This window comes from Monodon monoceros, unplaced genomic scaffold (assembly GCF_005190385.1).
Source record: "Monodon monoceros isolate NGI ecotype Baffin Bay Population unplaced genomic scaffold, NGI_Narwhal_1 Super_Scaffold_12, whole genome shotgun sequence".
NCBI classification, from domain to species: Eukaryota; Metazoa; Chordata; class Mammalia; order Artiodactyla; family Monodontidae; genus Monodon; species Monodon monoceros.
The window spans coordinates 156831280-156856946 of NW_021703768.1; the positions used below are offsets into that span (position 1 = coordinate 156831280).

The 25667-nt window shown below is 54.9% G+C and overlaps 1 protein-coding gene across 1 annotated transcript in view; it reads left to right on the top strand.

Moving 5' to 3' along the window:
- The window catches only part of GNG7 (G protein subunit gamma 7), a 153683-nt gene that overhangs the window by 117252 nt on the left and 10764 nt on the right, over nucleotides 1-25667 (top strand). The window contains exon 3 of the mRNA XM_029218512.1: nucleotides 2440-2476. The gene's annotated coding sequence lies outside the window, so the exon portion shown is untranslated. The remainder of the gene's footprint in view (nucleotides 1-2439; nucleotides 2477-25667) is intronic.

Below are 25667 nucleotides of genomic sequence, written 5' to 3' on the forward strand. Positions count from 1 at the left end.
TGATGTGCGTTTCTGTTTAAAGGCGCCTAGTCTGATAGCAGTTGTTGATTCATTCACGGCGGGGCTGTAACCCTGGCCTGAACAAAGCTCATCTAACACACGTACTGTCCCCGTGAGTACGACACCGCCCTCCTGCACTTGGGACGCTGGCCGGCACTTCAACTCTACACTGGGGGGCCATTTTAGAGGCAGAATCACCCGCCAAAATCCCCAAAATGCCCAAAACATAGCCCTAAATGGTGAAAAGGACCCTGGTTACCACCCGGTTCCACTTCAGCTGGGAAGATGGTTGTGGGTGACTCGAATGTTTCACTGCTCTGCCTATGTCCTCTAATGACTGCACACACCCACCCCCAAGTATCAATCTGGGGGTTACAAATACAATCTAGCCAGTAGGTGAATTCCCAAGTACAGAATCCGAAGGTATCGAGGCTTGACCCTATAGAACACTTTCCGTGGCCCGTTCCCACGCAGGCCTGTTGGCATCCACACAGCAGGCGGGCCCAGCCCTCGCCGGGAGCATGGGCTGGTGCTGAGGTGCCGCCTTTGCGCCCCGACACCCCGGTGCCCCAGCACACTCAGCCCAGCAAAGGTGTGTCTCCCCCTCCAAGCCCCGGGAGCCCAGTGTTGACCTTTAGCAGGAGCTGGGGTTCCCCCGCCTCAAGGGACCAGGGCAGGAGCGCCCCCTGCCAGATGCCTTACTCTGTGTCTGTGTGTCTCACCCAGCACTTCCTTAAGACAGGGGCCTCACCTGGGGGTGACTCTGCCTTCAGAGGACACTGAGCCCTGTCTGGGGACATCTGTGGCTATCAGGACTGGGGGGCTGCTGGCATCGAGGGGGTGGGGTCAGGGACACGGCTTCACACCCCACGGTGCCCAGGACGCCCCGATGTCAACAGTGCCGGGGGGCAGAAGCCCTGCTTTAGAGAAAGCTGCCCCAGGGACTTCCCTGGAGGTCCAGTGGTTAGGACTCCGAGCTTCCACTGCAGGGAGTGAAGGTTCGATCCCTCGTCAGGGAACTAAGATCCCGCGTGCCATGCGGTGTGGCCAAGAGAAATAGTGAAAGCTGCCCCAGCCATCTCCTTCCTGTGGCTGAGACTCGGCTGGGTCTTCCCCCACTGCCCCCCCTGCCCCGCCCCGTGGTATCTGATGCCAGCCCCCTGGGGCCCAGAGCCAGTGAGAAAGGCTCGGTGGCCCTCGGCGCTGGCCCTGGAGTGGCAGCAGCAGCATGTCCCTTTGTGTAGGTGGAAAAAAACCCTGTAGGTTTGTGGAAGGAGCTAATGTTTGTGAAGGAAGAGGGGCCGGCTCTCCGAGACCGAAGGGGACCTGGAGGGAAACAGCCTCGCCCGAGGCAGGCCCCGCAGCTCAGGAAGCCTGGCCTGCACTGGGCAGGGGCTTCTCTTGACCTCCCCACAGCAAGCCCACAGTGGGATGGGCCCCAAGCAAGGGCCTGCCTAGAACTCGAGGGTGGTCTAGCTGCTGGCTTGTGAACTGTGGTCAGTGGCCCGGCAGCTGCCGGGGGTCCCCGCCCCCGGAGCACAGGCTGAGGCATCCTTATGGCCGAGCAGGACGTGTAGCCCCGCAGCAGAGGACAGGCCTCCGTAGCCACAAATGGGAGGCTGGTGCTGGCCGCCTGGAGGGGATGGGGTTACCGCTCACCTCTCCCTCCTGGCCTTGGTGGGTGCCTCCCCGGGCGCCGCAGTGTGGAGAGTGGGGTGGAGGCTGGCGTCCAGCCTCAGGGTCACCCTGACAGCTGGACGTGGCGGCCCCAGGGCCCCTCATTGCTGTGTGCATCAATCATCAGACAGAGACTGGACTCCGTCCAGGGTTCCGCTTGGAGCAGTGGGTCCCATCCCCCGGAAGGCCAGCGGCTCCAAAGTACCAGAGCCCACCCCGCCCCCGGGGTCCGATCACGGGGACTTCCATACTTTCCCGGTGACCTCCTGGCCCCAGGCGGCCAGCCTCAGATCCCTCGCCTTCCTGGCCCCGTATACCTGTCACCTCTTCCACCCGGGGTTAATTGCTTTGCCCCGAGATCGCTTTTTCCACCTCTCCCTTTTTGGCCCCGGCAAGTGGCTTCCATCAAAACCGAAAACCAGACGTGGAAAAACCCCAAGCGTGACACATCAAGGCTCGGTTCCATTTCAAGGCTTGGGGTCCCCGTGTCCTGAAATGGAATAATACAAGTTCCAGACAAAAACTCAACTCCCCCCTCCCCAGAGAAACACAGTTGTCTCTCCTGAATGGATCGGTTGTAAAGAATAAAGTGAAATCTCCAGAGGCACCCCCATTCCTTCTCTGGAGGACACGGCCGGTTCCAAACCAAATGCCACATTTTCGGTGACAGCCAAGTATCTCTCTGAGAAAAGCTGGAGCTAATTACGTTAAAAATATTTAACCGTGATTTTTTTTTTTTTTCCTCTCTCTCTCTCTAAACAGGGTCAAACAGTGCTGCTTCTTGGAAAAACTGAAAAAGGTATGTAGCGTTTTCTCTTACTTCACGAGCTTGGAATCCCTTGTTTTTGAGCAAAGGAACAAACAAGCCAGAGTGTTTCGTGCGCACATGACACACTGGGAATTGTGTCACCGTGAAACGAGCTCCGGGCTCCCAGCCAGGAAACCCGAGTTCAAATCCCAGGTCCACCTCTGAGAGGCTCTGCCATGTCTGGGCGGGTTCCTTTCATCTCCCTGCAGAGGAAATAACACTCTGTGACTTCCCAAGCGTGGTGCCGGCCGTTGGCGAAGGGGGCTGTCCAGCAGGTTGGAAATGTGCGCCTTTCCAGGAAGTGGTCCATTTCGTGTAGATTACCTAATCCGCTGGCAACCTTGGTCCCCAGCACCCTCCTACAGCCCTTCCCACTTCCAGGAGCTCAGTGGTCACGCTTGGCCCTGGTCCTGGCTAAAGGCCAGGATCACCCCTCTTCTCAAAGGACCAGTTTCAGTTTCTCAGGCCGCCCTCTGGTTTCTCTGGTCTGTTTCATTTATCTCCGGCTCTGTCATTTCCTTCCTCCTGTGGGCTTTGGGTTTCGCTTGCCCTTCCTGTCCTCGTTCCTTCAGGTGTCAAGTCGGGTCGTGGATCTGGGACCTTCCCCGATGCGCCCTCTGCAGCTGTCACTCCCTGCCCCCAGCGCCCGCATCCCACAGGTTTCAGCAGGTCGCGTTCTCAGGCCAGGCGCTTTCCACCTTCTCCTCAGCCCCACTGCTCGTCTGAGCGCGTGTGGTTTAATTTCCACGGGTTCCGTGACCGCTCTGGGGAGGAAAGGGCATCGGGACGCCTTTCTCGGTGGCTGGACGTTGTTGGGAGTATGGCTGAAATGGGATTCTCTTGGGACCCTTCGTGGGGCTCGCTGAGAACATGGAGGGAGGGCTGGTTTGAGGCGGGGGGCACTTCGCTCTGGACCCCCGGCTTCACTGCTTCGTCCCTGAGCCTCTCTGAACGCCTGCTTCATACAGCTGGAGGGGGGTGGGGTGTGAGGCCCGAGGACACGGGGCTTGATCGGCTGTGAGGTTTGGGGGTCCGGGGTGGAGGTGGCTAGAGAAGAGGCTGAGACAGAATCCCCTGAAGTCGCTCGCTGGGGCCGCCATCACAAAGTACCACTGACTGGGGGGCTTGCAACCGCAGAAACGCGTCCTCACGCGGTTCCGGAGGCCGGAAGTCCGAGATCCAGGTGCGGCAGGACCCCCCCCCCCCACTACAGGCTCCGGGGAGGGTCCTCCCTGCCTCTTCTGGCCTCTGGTGGTTTCCAGCATCCCTGGAGGCCTTGGCTTGTGGCTGCATCCTCCCAGCCGCTGCCTCCTCTTCACATGGCCTCCCCCGCGTGTGCGCATGTCCCATTCTCGTGTAGACCCCAGTCACTGCGTTTAGGGCCCCACCCCACCCCAGTACAATCTCATCTTAACTAGTTACATCTGCAGTGACCCTATTTCCAAATGAGGCCCCAGGTATCAGGACTTAGGACTTGAATGTGTCTTTGGGGACACACTTTAGCCCACAGCCCTCCTGGCACTGTGTGCCCTTTGCAGCCAGGAGGTCCCAGAGGGTACCCAGTGCCCATGGCACTGGGATGGCAGCGCTCTGGGCCACAGAGAAGCCAGAGGGTGCTGGGGCTCCCTCCCCATCTCTGAGGGACTGTGTGCTCTCCCTCCCTCTAGGATCTTCCTTTGGGGCTTCCCCTCAAGGCCTCTGGTTTGGCCAGTGCCGCCCTGGGCCCCCCCACCCCCGGCAGCGGCCCCGGGAGGGGAGACAGGCTTTCATCTGCAGCCCCCACACGGCTCCGTGAGCAGAGCTAATGCCCCCCCCCTTCAGCCCCGAGCCCCCGTGTCAGCCACGTCTGAGCAGGGTCAGAGTCTCCAGCAACCACCCCCGCCAGCACCCTCAGCCCAGGCTTTCATGCTTCCAGGCACGGGGTGCTCACTCCCTGAGTCCCAAAGGGCTTTGAGCGGTGGCCGCTGATCGGGGTGGCGGCCTGGCTGAGTCCCTGGGACCCGGGTCCCTGCTGCAGCCCAGGGTGTGGCTTGGAGCGCTCATTTCACGTCCCATACCTGCGAGATGGGGATGAGAACTCCCAGGGGGCCTAAGGAGGACTGCAGACGCTGACGCAGGCCTGGCCCACGCAGGGCTCCTCGTTAACTGTAGTGCTCACACGTGGAGGCTCACCTCCCTCCTGCCTGCACTCCTCGGGCCCTTTTGCCCCTGAGGATGCCACACCTCTCTGCTTTGTGCGGCCTGCAAGCGGCCCAGGCAGAGCCGGCCCAGGGTGAGGAAAGCCGGGCACCCGCCCTGAGCGCAGAACTTAAGGGGGCATTGAAAATGCAGTCATCGCTATGCTGTATCTTAACATAGCAATATGTCCTAAAAATCAAAATAAATGCCCCCCAAAAAATCCATGGTCAAGATTTTTAAAAATTTATTTTTTTGGCCGTGCCACACGGCTTGTGGGATCTTGGCTCCCCGACCAGGGATCGAACCCTCGCCCCCTGCAGTGGAAGCTCAGAGTCCTAACCACTGGACTGCCAGGGAACTCCGAAGATTAGAATTTCAATTAAAGAGGGGATTGCTGGGCTTCCCTGGTGGCGCAGTGGTTGAGAGTCCGCCTGCCGATGCCGGGGACATGGGTACGTGCCCCGGTCTGGGAAGATCCCACATGCCGCAGAGCGGCTGGGCCCGTGAGCCATGGCCGCTGAGCCTGCGCGTCCGGAGCCTGTGCTCCGCAACGGGAGAGGCCACAACAGTGAGAGGCCCGCGTACCATCAAAAAAATAATAATAATAAAGAGGGAATTGCTTTGCCCTAACCCCAGCCCCATCAGATCCTGTCCCTAATGAAAACCTTGACATGTGATTCATCATGGATATTTTGCATTCATTTTGACTTCTTAAAAAAAATATTGCATGAAAGTATGTGATCACGGTGACCAACTTTTCGGTGCCCCTTAGATTCTGTGCCTGGGGCGGGCGCCTTGCCATCCTCACCCCAGCCCGGCTGGCGAGAACGGTGGTGACAAAGATGATGACTTGAAACGCAGGTACTCCCCAGTGGTCACCAGATACCCTCATCTTGGTCTTTTCACGCTCTCCATCAGTGGACCACAGGTCCGCAGCCCCTTTTCCTGATAGGGAGGCCAGTGCTCAGTTGCTTCTGGTCCCCAGGGACACACACACGTGTACAGGGATCACAGCAGAGCCACCCCCCGCCAGGCTCAGGTGTCAGGAGAGCGGCCGCGTGGCCTCGTGCTGCAGGGTTAGGCCCACACACTACAGCACCTGCCAGCGGGGAGGACACAAAGCTCCAGCCCATGACTTCGGCCGGCTCCACCCGGGCCCCGGCCCACTCCCAGGCACCTGGCCGGCCCACTGCTGACCGTCCCCTACCACTTCCTCATCCCCCGCTGCAGACCCCACTCGGCAGCCCGGCTGGTGTCTGTCAGGTGCCTCCTGTGAGCCAGACCCGGCTGCTTGGTCTCATTTTGTCCTGGTAGAAGCCTTGGGGAGCGGGTTTTCTCATCCCCATTTTATAGGTGAGGAAACTGAGGCTTAGCAGCAGAGAGACTCAGCAAGGCCCCGGGCTGGTGGACCATGGGGCCAGGGTTCCAGCTCCTTTCTCTCCACCCACAAGGCACCTGGCAGTCCGTATTAGTCAGGGTTCTCCAGAGAAACAGAACCAACAGGATGTGTGTACACAGAGAGTTATTTTAAGGAATTGATTATGGAGGCTGCAGGGTGGAGACCCAAGAGCCGACGCCAAAGGCAGTCACTGGAGAATTCCCTTCCGCTCAGGAGAGGCCCTCCGCCTCCACATCCCCCGCAGTCTCATCCAGAAACACCCGCACAGAAGTATCCAAAAGAACAACTGGCCACAGACATATCTGGGCATCTCGTGGCCCAGCCAAATTGACACGTAAAATTAACCATCCCATAGTCTTTTTACTTTTTTTTTTTTTTTTTGCGGTATGCGGGCCTCTCACCGCTGTGGCCTCTGCCGTTGCGGAGCACAGGCTCCAGATGCGCAGGCCCAGCGGCCATGGCTCACGGGCCCAGCCGCTCCGCGGCATGTGGGATCTTCCCGGACCGGGGCACGAACCCGTGTCCCCTGCATTGGCAGGCGGACTCTCAACCACTGCGCCACCAGGGAAGCCCCTTTTTACTTTTTTTTTAAAGACCACGTTCTATTTTTTATTTTATTTACTTAAATATTTATTTATTGGCTGCATCGGGTCTTAGTTGCGGCACTCAGGATCTTTCGTTGTGGCTCACAGGCTTCAATCTAATTGTGGCGAGTGGGCTCGGTAGTTGTGGCATGCAGGCTTAGTTGCCCCGCGACATGTGGGATCTTAGTTCCCTGACCAGGGATTGAACCAGTGTCCCCTGCATTGGAAGACGCTTTTTTTTTTTTTAATTTCATTTATTTATTTTTGGCTGCGTTGGGTCTTCATTGCAGCGTGAGGGCTTTTCTCTAGTTGCGGCCAGCGGGCTTCTCTTGTTGCAGAGCATGGGCTCTAGGCACGCAGGCTTCAGTAGCTGTGGCTCACAGGCTCAGTAGTTGTGGCTCACGGGCTCCAACGCGCAGGCTCAGTAGTTGTGGCGCACGGGCTTAGTTGCTCCGCGGCATGTAGGATCTTCCCGGACCAGGGCTCGAACCCGTGTCCCCTGCATCGGCAGGCGGATTCTTAACCACTGCGCCACCAGGGAAGCCCTGAAGACGGATTCTTAACCACTGGACCACCAAGGAAGTCCCAGTCTTTTTTCTTTTTTAAATTTGTTAATGACAAAGTCACAACTTGGCACCAGGTCTATTGACCGCAAGCCCAAGTTCCCTCCCACCCACCCACCCACCAGGTTTGTATTGGTGATGTGTTCTGAGGAAATGGAATTCTGCTTATTTGAATTCTTTAATTCAAAGATAAACTCAGCACAGTTCATCTCTTTTCCAATTATTGGGTTTGGGAGAATTTGAGCAGTGGTGATTTTGCCAACTTTTCTCTTAGAAACAAAAAGATGGGACTTCCCTGGTGGCGCAGTGGTTAAGAATCCGCCTGCCAATGCAGGGGACGCGGGTTCGAGCCCTGGTCCCAGAAGATCCCACATGCCGCAGAGCAACTAAGCCCGTGCGCCACAACTACTGAGCCCACGTGCCTCAACTACTGAAGCCTGCGTGCCTAGATCCCGTGCTCCACAACAAGAGAAGCCACCGCAATGAGAAGCCCGCACACCTCAACGAAGAGTAGCCCCCGCTCGCTGCAAGTAGAGAAAGCCCGCGTGTAGCCAAAAAATAAATAATTAAATAAACAAATTTAGTTTAAAAAAAAAAAAAAGATGTCATTTGACCAGTTTCCTGCTGAACAGAGACTAGAATTATCAGAATTTTCTTGGTCGTATAATGCAATGAAAAAATGGTAAAGAAGTCTCCAAACATACCTGGGCATCCTATGGCCCAGCCAAGCTGACATGTAAAATTAACCATCACATACTCTCCCAGGCTGCATGGCCCCTTGCCCACCTGGATAGGACCCCTCAGAGCCCTCGGGGGCCATCACCACTTTCCCTGAGAGTCAGGATGGGGCCAGCAGTGGGAGTTCAGTGAAAAGCTACAAGCTCAGATATTTGTACAGAAATGTGCACAGCAGCACGATTCACAGCAGCCGAAGGTGGACACACTGTCCATCAGTAGATGATGGATACACCCACCGTGTCCCTCCACACACGGGAGCATCACTCAGCCACGAAAAGGGGGGGCATGCAGCCCTGACACTCACTACAACGTGGACGGCCCCTGAGAACACGATGCTCAGTGAGAGAAGCCAGACACAGGATACACAGTGTGTGATTCCATTGATTGGAAATGTCCAGAACAGGCAGATCCACAGAGACAGAGAGTTGGTGGTTAGTGGTTGTCAGGGGCTGGGGAGGGGGTGGGAGTAACTGCTGATGGGGATGGGGCTTCTTTTTGGGGTCATGGAATGTTCTGGAATCAGAAAGAGGTGATGGTTGCACAGTAATGTGAATGCATTAAATGCCACTGAATTGTACACTTAAAAATGATTAAAATAGCAAATGTTATGTCACATATATATTTTTTTACAGTCTTTAAATTTTAATAATGTAATATACCAAAAAACCATTGAGTGAGTGAACACTTTCAATGGTGAACTGTTTGTTTTCTGACTTTCTGTCTCAGCAAAGCTGTCAACAGGGAAAAGAGGAGGAAGCACAGAGCATGCTGAGGGGTCGGGGGTGGACTGTGAGAGCTGTTGAATCACAGTGATTTGTTTTCTTTCCCGTGTTCCCAGCATCTCGTGGCTACGCCGGGGTAACGGGGACAGACGTTGGGAAATGTTCCGCAGGGCAGGCGTGAGCAGTGAAACACAGGAACAGAATTCTAGTCCTGCCAGGCTCGGTCCCTGCAGGTGCTTGGCATGACAGAGCCCCCATCCCTGCCGTGCCTGGTGCGGTACCCATCTGGGTGCAAGTGAGACCCGCCGGGCACATCTGCAGGGAGTGCTGGCGGGACAGACAGCAAGGGAGGAGGCAGGGCTGTGATTTCCCAGGTGGGAAATCCTGGACTTTTGCAGCAGGGTTCCAGGTGATTTGTTTTAAAAGGCGGCAAGGAGTGATGAACGGTTTTCTTTCAACATGGCTCTTTGGCTTGGAATTGATGGATCAGCAAACTTCTCTCTTCACTGGTGTGGTTCCTTCCCCGCCACAACCTTGGGAGTCACAGTTGGCCACGGCCTGAGGCTGGCTTCTCAAAGCAGGACACACAGCGGTACCTTCCTAGGGCAGTCATTTTAGTCAAAGGCTTTGGGGTCAGGTGGGAGACGTTATTATTTTTTTTATGTTAGTTTTGTATTTTCTATTTGTATCGTTTTTACAGTCACATAGATTAATTTAGGAGTGGCAGGCCCAACTGACATGACATCGTAGGAAAAAATGAGGGAACGTCGACAGGCCACATCAGGCCACATCCCCTTCCATCTCCTCCGGACCTGGGTCCTCTCTGCAGGTTGTGCTTCTCTGCTGTATTAGTTAGCGATGCTGCATGACAAATACCCCCAAGCTCCACCCACTTATCACTCACGGTGAGTCAGGGGTCCAGGCACAGCCTAACGGGGTCCTCTGCTCAGGGTCCCACCAGGCCACCATCCAGGTGCCAACTTCTTACCCAGAGGCTTGACTGGGGGAGAATCTGCTCCAGGGTCCCTCGGGGTGTTGGCAGAATTTGTGGTGCCTGCAGCTGCAGGACTGTCGGCAGCTCCTAGGGGTCACCCACCGCTCCTGGCCACATGCACTTTTTTTTTTTTAAGATTTATTTTTATTTATTTATTTGGCTGTGCCAGCTCTTAGTTGCAGCATGTGGGATCCTCGTTGCGGCATGCAGGACCCTTTAGTTGCAGCATGTGGACTCCCACTTGCGGCATTCAGGATCTAGTTCCCCGACCAGGGATTGAACCTGGGCCCCTGGCCTTGGGAGGGCAGAGTCTTACCCGCTGGACCACCAGGGAAGTCCCCACGTGCACTTCTTTTTTCTTTTTAAATAGATTTATTTATTTATTTATTTTTGGCTGCGTTGGGTCCTCATTGCTGCGCGCGGGCTTTCTCTAGTTGCGGCGAGTGGGGGCTACACTTCGCTGCGGTGCGTGGGCCTCTCACTGCGGTGCCTTCTCCTGTTGCGGAACACAGGCTCTGGGGGCACAGGCTTCAGTAGTTGTGGCACGCGGTCTCAGTAGTTGTGGCTTGCGGGCTCTAGAGCACAGGCTCAGTAGTTGTGGCGCTCGCGCCTAGTTGCTCCACAGCATGTGGGATCTTCCCAGACCAGTGCTTGAACCCGTGTCCCCTGCATTGGCAGGCGGATTCCCAACCACTGAGCCACCAGGGAAGCCCCCCACGTGCACTTCTTAAACACAGTCGCCTGCCTTATCAGGCCAGCAAGGAGGGTCTCTAGGGGCGAGGGCAGAAGTCCAAGCAGCTCTGCCTGGCCTTCTCTGAGAACACACCCACCGGCTGCCCTGTACCAGTCCCTGAGGATCCCATGAGGTTACGTCCGTGCCTTCTGTGCACCTTCTCCACTTCCTGTGTGCAGTGTGGCCCGAGGCACCTCTCCCAAGTCCTGCAGAGACCCTGAGAGCTGGGCACCCAGCCCCAAGGCAGCCACGGTTCCCCTTTCCAGCGAGAGCCGCAGGAGACCTCAGTGCTTCCTGGGCAGCCCTGCACTTGGCCGCATTTCTGCACTAACGAGAAAAGGCGTCATGGAATTTGGACAGGCGAGAAACGGGATGTCAATGTGAACAGAACCAGACACTTCATCTCATTGTTAGAAATTCCACGCAGGTCATCGAAACCTCGTCTTGGGGCAGAGACCGCCGGGAAGCTGAGATTAACTCCCTCTCTACAGACCCAGTGCTGGTCCCTGCACCCCTGCTGCCTCCTGTGGATACCTGGGCCCCGAGATCCCTCCTTCCCTCCCTCCCGCTCACTGGGGCTCCTTGGACGCTGGGCTGTCAGTGGGGTAGCTGTGATTGGCCCTCTCTGGAAGGTTCTGCGGTGCTCCCCAGCCATGTCCCCAGATGAGGACACAGCCCAGCAACACCTCCGTTGGGGCCGAAATTTGCATCCCAGACCAAGACTGCTGCTTCTCTGCCCCCCCCCCCCCGCCGCTGTGTTTGAAGGTCAAGCTTCCAGCCAAGACACACAAGGGTCAGCACCCGAGTAGGGGGTTCCGTCCAGATGTCCTAATGCTTTGTTTTAGTGCCAGGCAGCCTGAGCTTTGACCCCATGCCCCTGTGTCCGCACCTCGTGGGCACCTGGGTCCCCTCGGGAGTTCGGACACTGAGGATGCATGGCCGGGCCCAGAGGAGGTGCCCGGGAGCCACGTTGGTGGCCTCAGCCCACCTGGGCTTCTCAAGTGAACCCAGTGGGACCAAAATAATGTATATATTTCACAGGAAAGAGGCTCCCAGGCTGGCACACTCCTAGGCCATTCGTAAAGGGGTCTCCCCCTGACCCCCAATCCACCCAGCACTGCTGCCATAGCCCAGCCGTTCTCCGTGGGGGGCCGTCCTGGCCGCTGCGGGGTGTGGAGCAGCATCCCTGACCCCACCCACTCGATGCCGGGAACCCCCCAGAGGGAAGACCAGAGATGTCTCTAGACATCCCCAGTGTCCCCTGGGGGCAGGAGCACCCCGGTGAGACCCCTTGTTCTAGAGTCTGGCGCCTCACACAGGCACATCTCTGAAACCGTTCAAGTAATCTCACCATTGGCCCTTTTTTTTTTTTTTTTAAAACATGAAAAATGTCCCTAACTACAGCTAGCCCTTAGGGAGAGCCTCTGGGTCTGTTTGGTTCCGGCACTTTCTAACCACATCAGAGGTGGAGTAACCTGCTCAGTAACCACTGGTCATTCTGATGCTGGGGTGTTGAGGCTTCAGTGCCCTGGGTGTTGGCCGTCAACCCAGAACCCAGAGCAAAGAGCTGGAGGCCATGACCCAGGCCCAAGGTCCGTCCGCAGCAGCACGTGTGCCCCGGGCAGGCCATCCCTACTCTGCAGGGTGGGCCGTCCTGGGCACATGCCCGCGAGTGGCATCCACTACGGACTTCAGGTGCGGCCAGTGCTCTGCCCCTGGCAGCCTGATCCTGGGGGCCTGTCCTGGGAGAGAGATTGGCCCTGGGGAGAGAGTGAGTTCCTGGAAGGAGCCTCCTTGGTAAATGCCCTGCACTGCAGCCACCAGTCCCTTCCATCCAGATGGCCCTTTGGTGCCCAGCTTCAGCCACGGACCCCAAAGATGTCCCTGTCCTGTGGATGTGTCACTTCACATGGCAGAGGGGACTTTGCAGGCAGGGTTAAGTTAAGGTCCCTGAGACAGGGATGACCCTGGATTCCCTGGTGGGCCTAGCATCATCCCAGGGTCCTTGTAAGAGGGAGGCGGGAGGGTCAGAGGCAGAGAGAGACGGGAGATGCTGCACTGCTGGCTGTGAGGATGCAGGAGGGGCCGCGAGCCAGGGATGTGGCACCTCTAGAAGCTGGAAAAGGCGGGAACCGATGCTGCCCTGGAGCCTCTGGTAGGAACCAGCCCTGCCCACGTGTAGATTTTGACCCAGAGGACCTAGTCAGACTTCTGACCTCCAGAACCGTGAGATAATCAATGTGTATGTTTTTAAGCCACCAAATTTGTGGCAATTTGTGACAGCAGCCACAGGAAATGCAATGCCAAGGAATGTCCAGGGAGCTGTGTATACCCCAAGAAGGGGTTCTGGTGCAGCCTTGTGCGCGGACAGCAGACCAGGGGCTTCTCAGAGAGGGTGACACTTCATGGGGTTTTGCAGAATGTGTAGGAGTTTGTCCAGGCTCAGGTGGGAAGGCCTGGACCTGCCCTCCCCTCTCTCCCAGCCTCCTGCCCTTTGGCTCCAAGCTGCACCCTCACGGGGCCAGGGTGATGGCATTTCCTCAGTGCCGGGAAGCCGAGAATGGGGGTGACACCCTCCACGGGCGCTTGGCGTGCTGGCCCAGCCCAGTGCCTGGCTTGCACACCCTCACATGACTGCAGTCATCCTCCGGGTGCACAGAGAGGGCCCTTTCTTCTGCTCCCGCATTAGCCACACCGTCACCCTCTGTCATTGTCCGCCCACCTCCCGGCTCGGGCCAAGGGCGGCCGTTTGCCCTGCAGCTCTGTTTTTCCCTCGCTTGTGGGCACCTCATTCATTCCCCTTTTTCTAGCCTTTTCTAAATATAGCTGCCAAGGGACCCGATTTAGCCTGTGCATAAAAGGACCGGCTGACAGGGAGTCACAAGACGCTGGTCTTGGAGTGGGGTTCAGGGCAAGCCTCCTGCTGGGAAGCGTCTGCCTGGCAAAGACCCAGCTGGTCTTTTGCGGTCCCCACGTCCCACCAAAGGTCATGATGCCCAAGGTCACAGAAGCCATCACGTGGCCAGCCCTCCCCACGCCAGGCCAGGGTGACCTCGACCCTGGAGAATCTCGGGCCCAGCAGGGAGGCCCGGATCCCAGAGCCCAGAGCCAGCCCTGGCTTGGGGCGGGGGGGGGGGCGGGGATGCCTGCTCGGCTCCTGGTTGTTGGGGGGTTCAAAGAGGTTTTGTCTCCTCACTCGTAGTAAAGTCCAAATGCCAGTGTGGCACCCGTGGCCCTCCGCAGGTCCCCTCTGTCTGTGACCCCTCTTGGAGCCAGGGGCGAGGCCAGGAGGCCTCCGCATCCCGGATGCTGGGGACACCGCGAGGCACCTGCCCCTCCCTCTGACTTTCTAATGGCGTGTGCACGTTTCTGTAGGGTCTAGGGCAGGTCTCTCCACCTCGGCACTGCTGACGTCGGAGCTGGGTCATTCTCTGGGGGGTGCGGCGTCCCTGGCACAGTGGGGTGTGGAGCAGCCTCCCTGGTCCCACCCACTCAATACCAGGAGTCCCCCAGTCGTGACAACCACAGATGCCCTAGACATCGCCCCTGATGGAGACCCCCTGTTCCAGGGGCTTCCATGCCATGGACTGTGACGCAAGGGTATCCCCTGGAGGCGTGCAGGTCCGAGGCCTCATGCACACAGTAGGTGTGTAAGAAATGCACGTGGGCACAGCCCTCGGTCAGCCAGCTCCCCGGGCCCTGCAGGAGGGCAGCTTGTTCAGCGAAGCCCAGAGACTGTTCTCCCAAACTTCATCCCTTTCTGTTTTGCTTTGGGATTGTTTTTCCTCTTTCAGCACAGCAGCCCGCCTCCTTTTCTTCTGAACACCATGTACTGGGGGGCGGTTATCCCCGGGGTGGGGGAGAGCCTGCTTTCTCACCTGCGTCTCATTTGTACTCCTGTCGAATCTGGCTGGAGGTTTGTGTTTTGGGGCGGGGGGTTGTTTTGTTACCTTCATGTTTAATGGCAGGTGGGGATGGGGGTCAGACTGCCGGGCCCTGGGAGGAAAGAATTCAGAAGGTTGGTGAGCTGTAAAGCTACTGGTTCTGGAAGTTTTAAAGTAAAATGAAGGCTGTTTCTGTTCTCTCTGAGGACAAGGAATTACTGCCCTCCGCCTGCCTCCCCTCTCTTCCCCTCCCCTCCCGAGAGCAGAGCTCTGTGGGCTGGGGACGAGGCCAGGGACGCAGGCTCCCACTGCCAGCTGCCCCCCTCCCTCTGCAAGGCCACCTTCTTGGGGCTCTGACTCACCCAGCTCGCCGGCCACACAAGCCCCATCCGCCTGGATGAGGAGGCTATAGAGGAGGGTTTCAGAACCGCCTGGAAGCAGCAGGCTTTCTCTGAGCTGAGATTCACTGAGACCAACTTCCTGTGCCGTCAGGAGATGAAATGCATGTGGCACTCATGTCCCAGGGAGCAGGAACCACGGGGAGCAGGTTGGCCGCTAATGGAGAAGCTGCCAGAAACTCCTCTGGCTTTAATGCTTTACCTGTGTCTCAGGGCTGTTAACAAAGAGAATGAGTGCCCTGACCACGCTCAGCGGAAGGAGTGGGTGCCAGCTGGAATTGTCCCCGGCCCCATGGCCAGCATCTAGCATGTAGAGTGCTGGAAAGAAGCCAGCCCAACAGTCAGGAGACCCCACTCAGGCCTCCCCTGGCCATTGTATCAGCTATCCGTGCTGCGTAACAAGCTATCACAGACCCAGCAGCTTCCAGCTCTCAGTTCTGGAGGTTGGCAGTCGGGCCATGGTGTGGCTGCCCTCTCTGCTCAGGGTCTCACCAGGCTGCAGTCGAAATGCCTCATCTGGAGCTCATTCATATTGTTCCAGAATTTGGTTCCTTGCAGGTATAGCAGCAGGGTCCCCCCCACTCTTGCAGCCACCCCCATTTCTTGCCACCCGGCCCTCTCCAGCTTCAAAGCCAGCAACACAGGGTCTCCGTTGCATGGAATCCCTTTCACACTCACTCCCCTGATTAGAGCAGGCCCACCAAGGGTATCCCCTCTCTGTCACCTGTGCCACACGACACGGCCCAGCCCAGAGCTAAATCCCTTCCTATCCTCGGGTCCTGCCCACACTCTAGGGGAGGGTATTGTACAAGGTCACTGGGGGTCATCGTAGATGTGGGAACAGCCCCAAGGATCCCTTGCTAGATTGCTGGTGAAGGTCAGGTGTGACAAATGCCTTGTCATTGCAAGTGGGCCCCCCAGAGGACGTAGGCCCTCCTGTGCATGGCCTAGGGGGTCACTCCAGGCCACAGGTGAGATCAAGCGCGTTAGCCCTGACTCAGGATGGGCCCTGAAACCAACACCACACAACAAAAAGAAAACCCTCATTCCTGTTTCCTGTGATTCTCCTTATTGTCTTTAACTGTAAAATTCAGGGCAGAAGCATTGCTGTGAGGGGTTCTGACCCAGTACTTCTCAACTGAGGGGGCGGTCCTGCCCCCCCGGGGACACGGGGCCATGTCTGGGGACACCTGTGGTGGTCATGACTGGGGGGCTTCTGGCATCAAGTGAGTGGGGGCAGAAGTGCTGCTCAAACCCCTCAGTGCTCAGGATGGTGCCAGTGTCAGCAGTGCCTGGGGGACAGACCCTGAACTAGCCTGTCCTCCTCAGGACATGACGTGGACTTTGAGGGACACTCTGCCTCTGAGAGCCAGGGCCTCCCAACCCGCCTCATCCCAGGCTTATGGGCTCGTGCTGCTTCTGGAAGTTGCGGCCGCAGCTCCCAGGGGAGCAGTTGTCTCACACTGAGTCCCCAGGGCTGCGGGTCCACGTTCAGTGCACAGAACTGAGAGCCGGGCCGGGACTGTGCCTGGGTATCCGCCTGCCACAGGCAGACCCCTCAGCCACGGAGGGGTCCCCAGTGGCCCCCTGGCTGCACCGCCTCTTGGGCCACCAGAACCAGGAGCCGCTCCTCAAAAGCCCTGCTCACCTCGCCAGCTGCATTTTTCACATTCTTTTCCCTTTACGCAGCCCAACCAGCCAACTTTCTCAGAAGCCTCTGTGGCATCCCATTCTTTCTCTTCTGGTAAGAAAGCAGCCTCGGCGGCTCGGGTGTCAGTTTATCGAGTGGGCTGGGAGTGGCACTCTTCCCAGCTATGAGAGCTATGTGTGGAATTCACAGGGATCGCTGGCATTTTTGTGTCTTGCTGTCACTGCTTCCTGTGCAGCTGGAAAACACCTCTGAGGGTGGAGATGGCATCACAGGCTGAGCAGGGGGGCACGTCTGCTCTCTCTGGCCTCTGAGTCTGCCTGCCAGAGCCACGCCCGGCAGGTTGGGGCTTCCCTAGATGCCCAGGGTGTGTGCCTGATCCTCTTTCCCCTGAGCCCTGCTGCTCAGGGCTCGGAGCTCCAGGGTTCCGGCAGGGGCTGGGCACCCCCAGGCCTGCTGTCTCCTTCTTGGCTTTGCCCATGAGGGCACGAGGCTCAGCCCACCCACGCCCAACGAGGTCTCGGGTACCTATCTGCCACACATTCCCCCCCGCCCCGCAGCCGTGAGCGATCTGGACACACAGTCACGCCAGGTATCTTGGCAAGACACAGAGGCCAAAAGACATCTTAGAGGTCCTGCATCCGGGCCCGTCCTGCCGCCTTAGAGAGCGCCCGTTACTCCATCTGACTCGCCCAGGCGGAAGGAAGCAGGCTCGGCCGCCAGGAAACACCAAGCCCACGTCACCAGGAGCAAGGGGACAGAAACGTATCTTGAGAAGGCCTGGCGGGGGGTCCTCTGCGGGGTGCAGAGGTGATGATGCAAAGGTCTCCCAGGCACACACGTGCAGCCCTGTCGTAAGCTGGCAGGACAGTCTGCTCAAGTCCTTGGGGAAAAGCGTCCAGGACTCCGAGAGCCCCAGAGTCACTTACAAACCACCAGACAGGAGGCGCAACGCTGGGAGTCTGCTGTTTCATCTCACTCGGGGTTTTCTCTGACCCTGGTGGCCGCACAGGCCTGCCCCAGTGTAGTCGATGTCCCCAGCGTTCTGCCCCAGTCCTTCTCCAAAGCAAGAAGCCGTGTGAGGGTCCTGGCACCATCCCTCGTATGTGGAGGCCCTCAGCCCTGGGACCACTGTATATCTAAACCCTTTGCCAAGTGCACTGGGCCATGGAGGATGCAGAGACCGTGCCCCTCACCCTCTGAAGCTTGCCTCTGGGTGCAGGGGGGACAGAGCTATGTGCTGGGACCCACCCAACTGCCCCTAGATCTGGTCTCCCAGTAAGCCCTGGTTTGGGAATTAGATTCAAACCCTGGCCCGACCTCCACCTGCTGCGTGGTCTCGGGAAGGTTATTAACATACGAACGTCTTCAAGCCTCAGTCTCCTCATCTGTAAAAAATGGGCACAGAAGTCTCTTCATGATGCCCGACATCATGGTCCTCCCCAGTAACAGAGACTGTGAATGCACTCCGTCACCTGCAGAGTACACATGAAGCTTGGCACTCCAGTGCTCTTGTCCACAAGCCAGAGACACACAGCCTATATATTTCTTGGTCCAAGTCAAACAAACCACTGATTTTTCCACTTTCCTCCTGATTAGGAAAATATATGGCTACCCTTCAACAACAGCAAGATGAGGGCTTTTCTTTTAAAAAATGTTTGCTTAAAAAAAAATAGTTTGCTTAAAAATGTTATTCCATACACATGATGAAATATTACTCGTGAAAAGGAGCGAAGCACTGACACTCAGTACGACGTGGATGGACCTTGAGAACACGATGCTCAGTGAGAGAAGCCAGACACAGAAGGACACACAGGGTGTGATTCCATTGATGGGAAATGTCTTGTTTCTCTTTAAAATTTCACCTTGGGATGGTTTTAAGCAGAGAAGTCACACTGTGATAAAGAAGTCACACTTTTACCCAGGGGGCCAGGGTAAAAGATATTTCTGAGAAAGACATCCTGAGAGAAAGACATCAACCCAGTCCCCAAGGAACCGCCAGGCCTTGGGAGAGACAGGCAGACAGGTGTACCAATCACGTGGATGTAACGCAGGTCCCCACACAAGATGTGAACCCACACAGGGAGGCCCAGGATGGCACGTTGCATTACCTTGGGAGCACCCCCACCCAGAGAATGGAGTCAGATGGTGGAAAAGGAGAACTCTGGTCCCTTCAGCCCCTTATGAGGGCACCAATCCCATTCACGAGGGCCCCACCCTCAAGACCTAGGCACCTCCCAAAGGCCCCACCTCTTGATACCGAATAGGGCTTCAACATGCATTTTTGGGGGGTGGGGGACAAAATATTCAATCCACAGCAGGCAGGATAAGGGGTGGGGGAAGAATTCCTGGCAGAGGGAAGTGAGTGACAAGCTTTGACTTTGTACTTGGTTTGTGAGGCTGCAGGGGCCCCAGGTGGTTTCTGAGTAGGGCAGGGACAGACTCAGGTGCATTTTCAGAAGTCACTCTGGCTCTTAGGAGGAGGGATGGAGGAGGTGGGTGGACGCCCCTGGCTGGGGATGGGGAGTCTGCCTGGGGCTGCTGAGGGCTGGACCAAGGAGAAGTCTCCAGGGACAGCTGGCCTGGTCCCCCATCACTCTGGCCTTGGACCAGTCGCAGCAGATGGAGAAGTACACGTTTTTTCAGTGTGTAAAAATCACACAATTCAAATGAGTGACCTCCTGAATTAGTACTGAGGACTCCAATCCCTGAAACCCAGTAACCAAAATAGCATAATTTAAAATAGCATCATACAATTTTCAAGGCAGAACCTTAGAGCATCTTCTGTTGATGGACTAGGTGGAGGTAAATATCGAATTAATGGCTCTTGTGATTCTTGTGTGTTTTCAGGGCTGTTCACTTCCTGTTTATTTTTCCATGGGGACTTTAGAATTATTTTATCAAGTTCTTCCCCTTCTTCAACATTTTGGTTTTGTTTTGTTTTTTGCATCTTATTACATTTCCCACCTTCTATCTGGGGTCATTTTTCTCTAATATCTTTTTATTTTACCTTTAATAAGGCAGGTCATCTGGAGACAGTCTTCCTGTTTGTCTGAAAATGTCTTTATTTTACCCTAATTCTTTTTTTTTTTAATTAATTATTTTTGGCTGTATCAGGTCTTAGTTGTGGCACACGGGCTCTTTAGTTGTGGCACTTGGGCTTAGTTGCCTCGCGGCACGTGGGATCTTAGCTCCACGACCAGGGATCAAACCTGCATCCCCTGCATTGGATTCTCAACCACTGGGCCACCAGGGAAGTCTCATTTTTACTCTAATTCTTGAAGTTGATTTTCACCAGGTCTAGAATTTTCACTGGATCCATGAAATTGTTGGTCCTTATTCCTCTGGCAGATTATGTTTGTTTGTTTTGTAATTAAGTGATTTTATTAAGGTATAATTCCTTTTCAATAAAATGAACAGAGCTTACATATGTAGTTTGATGAATTTTGACAAGTCTATACACCTGTGTACACTAGCACCTCAGTTGAGATAGAGAACACCTCTAATGTCTGTCTTCTTTCACCCTTTGAGAGTCCCACATGTGGCTTCATCTGTCAGTAGGTTCTTCTTTCCCTTGTGCAGTAATATTCCACGGTATGAATTACCGCAGTTTGTTTATCCATCCTCCTGTTGACAGGCATTTGGGTTACTTCCAATTTTTGCTGTTACAAATACAGATGTATGAACATCTTGTACAAGTCCTTTTGTGGAAATATCTTTTTATGTATCTTGGGTAAATTCCTAAGAGTGGAATTGCTGGGTCATAGGTTAAGTATGTGTTTAGCCTTATAAGAGTCTGCTAACCCACTTTCCAGGGTGGTTGTACTATCCTATGCTCCCATCAGTAACGTGTGAAAATTCTGATGTTTGTACATCCTCCCCAATACATGGTATTGTCGATCTTTTAGATTTTTGCCAACTCTAAGGGCTGTGAAGCAGTCTCCCACGATGGTTTTCATTTATACTTGCCCTGATGACTAATCATTGAGCACCTTTTCAGGTGCTCATTGGTCATTTCTCTGTCAATTTCTAAAATGTTTTTCCTGCCTGAGGTTCTGGGGCTTCTTGAATCTGTGGCTTAGAGTCCTTTTTTTTTTTTTTTAATCAGTTTTAGGAAATTATCCATCACTATCTCTTCCAAGACTGCTTCTGCCCCTTTCTCTCTCTCCTCCTTCCAGAGCTCCAATTACATGTGTGTCAGAACTTACTGCATCCTCTGTGTCTTATACCTTGTCTCATGTGGTCCATGCTTCATTCTGGATATTTTCTATCTTCTAGTTCACTAATTTTCTCTTTAATTATCTTTAATGATACTGCTTCTTCCATTGTGTTCGTTTCAGATATTGTCAGTTTCCACACATCCGTTCAGTCTTTTTCTTTAGTTTCCAATTTGCTGCCAAAATTCCAACCTCACATATTTAACATAATTAATATAGTTATTTTAAAGTCTGTCAATTCCAGTGTATCGAACCCCTGGGAGCCTGTTTGTATAGTCTGTTCTGCTAATTTTTGTTCGTGTGGTCCTGTCTTCTTCTATGCCTGGTCATTTCTGATTGTGTGCTAGACATTGTGACTGCTGACTTGTTTGTAGAAATAATTCGAAGCCTAAGATGATGTTGTTTTCCACCAGTAAGGATTCATTTTTACTTCTGTCCAGCATCTAGGGCTGCTAGCAATCTAAGTTCACCTCAATCCAGTATCGGGGACTGAGGTTATTCAGAACTCAGCTACAGTCACTGTGAGGGCCTGTCTGCTTCCTGTGGACCCTTTTCTTAGAAGGCAGGACTCTTTTGTCCTAGCTCATACCAAGGAGGAGTTCCCCAATCTCTCTCCCCTTAGGAGGCCTTGGATCTCAACCTCTGAGCCCCTAGCCTTGTGACGGCAATAGCCACTTGGCCTCTTAGCAAACCCTCCACCCCAGTAAAAAGCAGCCCCAAAGCCAGACTCCTGGGTTTCCATCCTCCCCAGATCCTGGATGGAAATCTTCACTATCTTAATAGCTCGCCAGTCCCTTCAAGCTTCTCTATTCCATGAAACTGTGCTAGTTGCCCTCGTCAGGAGAGCGTCCACACGAGCTGGCCCACCGTCATTGGAGTGAAATCTGCAGATAGAGGGTTTTTTTGTTGTTGTTTTGTTTTTTATTTATTTATTTATTTTTGGCTGCGCTGGGTCTTCGTTGATGCGTGCAGGCCCTCCCCAGCTGCGGCGAGCGGGGGCCACTCCTCGTTGGGGTCCGTGGACTTCTCATTGCGGGGGCCCCTCCCGCTGCAGAGCACAGGCTCCAGGCACGTGGGCTCAGCAGCCGTGGCGCACGGGCTCAGCTGCTCCGTGGCACGTGGGATCCTCCCGGACCAGGGCTCGAACCCGTGTCCCCTGCACTGGCAGGCGGATTCTCAACCGCTGCGCCACCTGGGAAGCCCCAGATAGAGGTTTTAATCCAAAGTCCAGGTGGCTGAGGAGGAGGCCATGAATGTATCAATAGATCAGCGTGATCTTAAAGCCACAGAACGACAGAAGGGAATCCATGCTTAGCTTTTTTTTTTTTTTTTAATTTATGTATTTTTGCCTGCGTTGGGCCTTTGTTGCTGTGCATGGGCTTTCTCTAGTTGTGGTGAGCGGGGGCTACTCTTCGTTGTGGTGCGCGGGCTTCTCATTGCGGTGGCTTCTCTTGTTGAAGAGCACGGGCTCTAGGCGTGCAGGCTTCAGTAGTTGTGACTTGCGGGCTCGGTAGTTGTGGCACGTGGGCTCAGTAGTTGTGGCTCGAGGGCTCTAGAGCACAGGCTCAGTAGTTGTGGCGCACGGGCTTAGTTGCTCCTTGGCACGTGGGATCTTCCCGGACCAGGGCTCAAACCCATGTCCCCTGCATTGGCAGGCGGATTCTTAACCACCCCTCGACTAGCGAAGTCCCTCCACTCCTAGTTTTAATACAGTCCACTTCAGACTCTGCCCCGCTTTCCCCCAGGCCAGGTGGGCTTTGTGACGCCCTGCCCCACCCGGCCCCTGGGCAGATGAGTGGTGTGGCCACCGCGGGGCCAGCAAAGCCCGAGGGCAGGGAGATTTCCTAGTAGCTTCCAGCAAACCGGCCAGTGCCCACTCACTGTGCCGAGGAGGTCCAGGCACCTTGTCTCTCCTCCCTCCTCCCCCGCAGCTGTGTTTATATGTGGCAGTTGCCACAGGTTCCTGAAGGAGGGCCCTCCCCGTGGCTGCCAGCCTCTGGGGCCCCCGTCCCCCAACATAGGAACTTGGGGACCTGGAGGTTGGCCAGGCCCTGCGCCGAGAGGGAGTGTCACTCTGAGCATTGAGCAGAGCTCACTGGAGCTCAGAGGGGGGAGGTAACTTTCCCCAAACCACACAGCTTTGGGAGCTGGGACAGAATGCAGGTCTGCCACTTTCCACAGGGGCTCTGCCTCCCCCTCTCTCCCCCCAGGGCTGTGCTCTTTCCTCCTTCAAATGTGTTCTTGGTTGAGTTTGAGGGAAACTCTGGCCCCGTGTGACTTCTTCCAGCCACAGAGGTTGTTGGATGCTAAGAAATTTTTTTTTTTTTTCTTCTGGCCAGGCCAAGCAGCTTGTGGGATCTTAGTTTCCCTGACCAGGGATTTAACCCGCCCCCTCAGTAGTGACAGCACAGAGTTCTAACCACTGGACCGCCAGGGAATTCTCAGATGCTAAGCAATTTAAACCCTCTTTGAAACAAACTTCTGTTCCATTCAGTACCATTTCACTTCAAACTGGACCATTTCAATTCCAAAAAACTTTGCATTTTGCCTAAATGAACCTCTTTTAGCTGCTGGGTTTCTTCTGATAAGAGAGTTCCACAAAAGCCTTAGATTCTGCCCCCTGGGGACACTGGGCGATGTCTGGGGACATCTGTGGCTGTCACAACCGGGGGAGCTCCTGACATTGAGTGGGTGGGGGCCAGGGATGCTGCTCAAACCCCTACAGTGCTCAGGACGGCGCCCCAGAGAATGATCCAGCCACAAGTGTCAATGGGGGTGCTCACGGTGGCGTGGGGGCAGGTCTGCAGGCAGGTGTCCTGGCTGGGTGAGGGATGCAGGAGAAAGGGACTTGGATCTCAGTCAGAGGTAGCGGCCAGGACAGGCGACATTTAGACCAGACCTTCCTGGAGGGGTGAGTGGTGACAAACGTCCCGTCTGCACACATATGAGTCGTGGGAGGGCTGGTAGAACCTGAGGCCGGTGAGCATCGGGCCAGCAGCAGTGTCCCAGTTTGATATTGTCCCACAGTCACATAAGATGTCACCATCGGGGGAATCGGGGAAAAGGGTGCATGGCACCTTGTACAATTTTTGCAACTGCCTGTCAGTCTGTGATTATTTCAAAATACAAAACAGCGCATTTTTTTACTTGTGTGTGTATATTAGGATCTTTGCAAGTTTATCCCCTGCAGTGACTTTGGAAACTGTTTGAAAATGTTTAACCTGTAAAGTTAAACATACACCTGTCCTAGGAGCCAGAAATCCCATGCCCAGGTATTTCCCCAGGAGAAACAGAAACTTAGGTTCCCACAAAAACCTGGACATGAATGTTCACCACGGCTTTACTCACAATTGGTATTGGCTACGGGGCTGTATGCATTTCTAAGTTCTCATCGACTGCATGCCCCAAAGCACGGATTTTACTGGATGCAAGTTGTACGTTAATGGAAACCACTTCGTTAAAGGAAATCATAAAAACAACTATTAACCAGACTGTCAATTTGAGGTTCCCCTTCTGCCTTTATCCACATATGTTTTAATACAGTGTTAAGTAGCCACACGTCCTCACTTTATCCATCTCCCTGTTTTTTCATGAAACACCTCCTCTGGGCTCCCCATCTTTGGGTACCATTTATAACAGTTGCTCCACTAGGAAAACACCCCACTGAATTAGCCATTCCCCCGTTGCAGGACACATGGTTTCATTCAATTTCTCACTATTATAAATAACACAGTTGTAAACACCTTTCTATATATAGCTTTTTATTTCTCTTGATGTTTGTTCCCTCGGGATAAATGCCCCAGCAAGGGATTTGAGAGGACAGCCTTGTAAGCTCCTGATGTCCAGTTTACAAGGCTGAGATTGGCCAACAATACCAGAGAGTCGGGGACGAGCATATCCCTACCTGCGTCAGGTGTCGCTCTTCCTGCAGCCTTCCTGGTGTCCTGGGTAAATGAAGTGCTGGCAGCCCATGATCCCTCCAACCTACTTTCGTCAATTGCTAATGAGGCCACGCTTTGTTCACTTTGTGTTTTACCGGTTAAATTACTTTTCACATGAATTCCTTGAGTGAGTCCTGTCCCGATATAAAATACCCAGCTAAGGTATTATTAACATGACAAAGAGGTCGCTTTCCAGTGTATCGTTGCCATGGTTCTTCCTAGGTCGCTGGTCTTGGGTTTTAGTTTTATAGGTTTGCCGTGGAGAAGTTCTGAATAGTTGTATACAATCATAGCTGTTGATCTCCACTCGTTCTGTTGCTTCAGTTGCTAGGGGGTAACTTCTCTGAAACAGAAAATCAACATTCTGTACATTTTCACTAATCTGTGTATATCTTCTTTTTCATCCTATGACTTGTTTTGTTTTGTTTTTTACTTTGTGGCCACGCCGCACGGCATGTGGGATCTTAGTTCCCCAACCAGGGATTGAACCTGCGCCCCCTGCAGTGGAAGCGCAGAGTCTCAACCGCTGGACCACCAGGGAAGTACCCATTCTATGACTTTTTTTTTTTTTTTTTTTTGCGGTACTGGGGCCTCTCACTGTTGTGGCCTCTCCCGTTGTGGAGCACAGGCTCCGGACACGCAGGCTCAGCGGCCATGGCTCACGGGCCCAGCCGCTCCGCGGCGTGTGGGATCTTCCTGGACCGGGGCACAAACCCGTGTCCCAAACCCGTGTCCCCTTCATCGGCAGGCGGACTCCCAACCACAGCGCCACCAGGGAAGCCCTCTATGACTTTTTATATGGAATCTCTTTGGTTGGGAAAATGAAGCCTAATATAATCCAGAGGTTTCCCCCCTCCAACGCCGGGGAGGGGGGGTGGCTCTGCCCCTGGGCCACACGGAGCCATGTCTGGGGACGTCTGTGGCTGTCACGACTGGGGGCCTCCTGGCATCGAGTGGGTGGGTCCAGGGAGGATGCTCCGCACCCCGCAGCGCCCAGGACGGCCCCCCACAGAGAGTGACCTGGTCCCAGTGTCAGCAGGGCCTTGGGAGAGGGACCCTGTTCTAACTCGGTGTCCCCCATCCTGCCATCCCCCAGCTCACCATCGAGAAACACCACCCTCCCCCAGTTGTGTTTAATCCTCTTGTGCCTTTGAGCCTGGCATCTGGGCTCAGGTCTGTAACA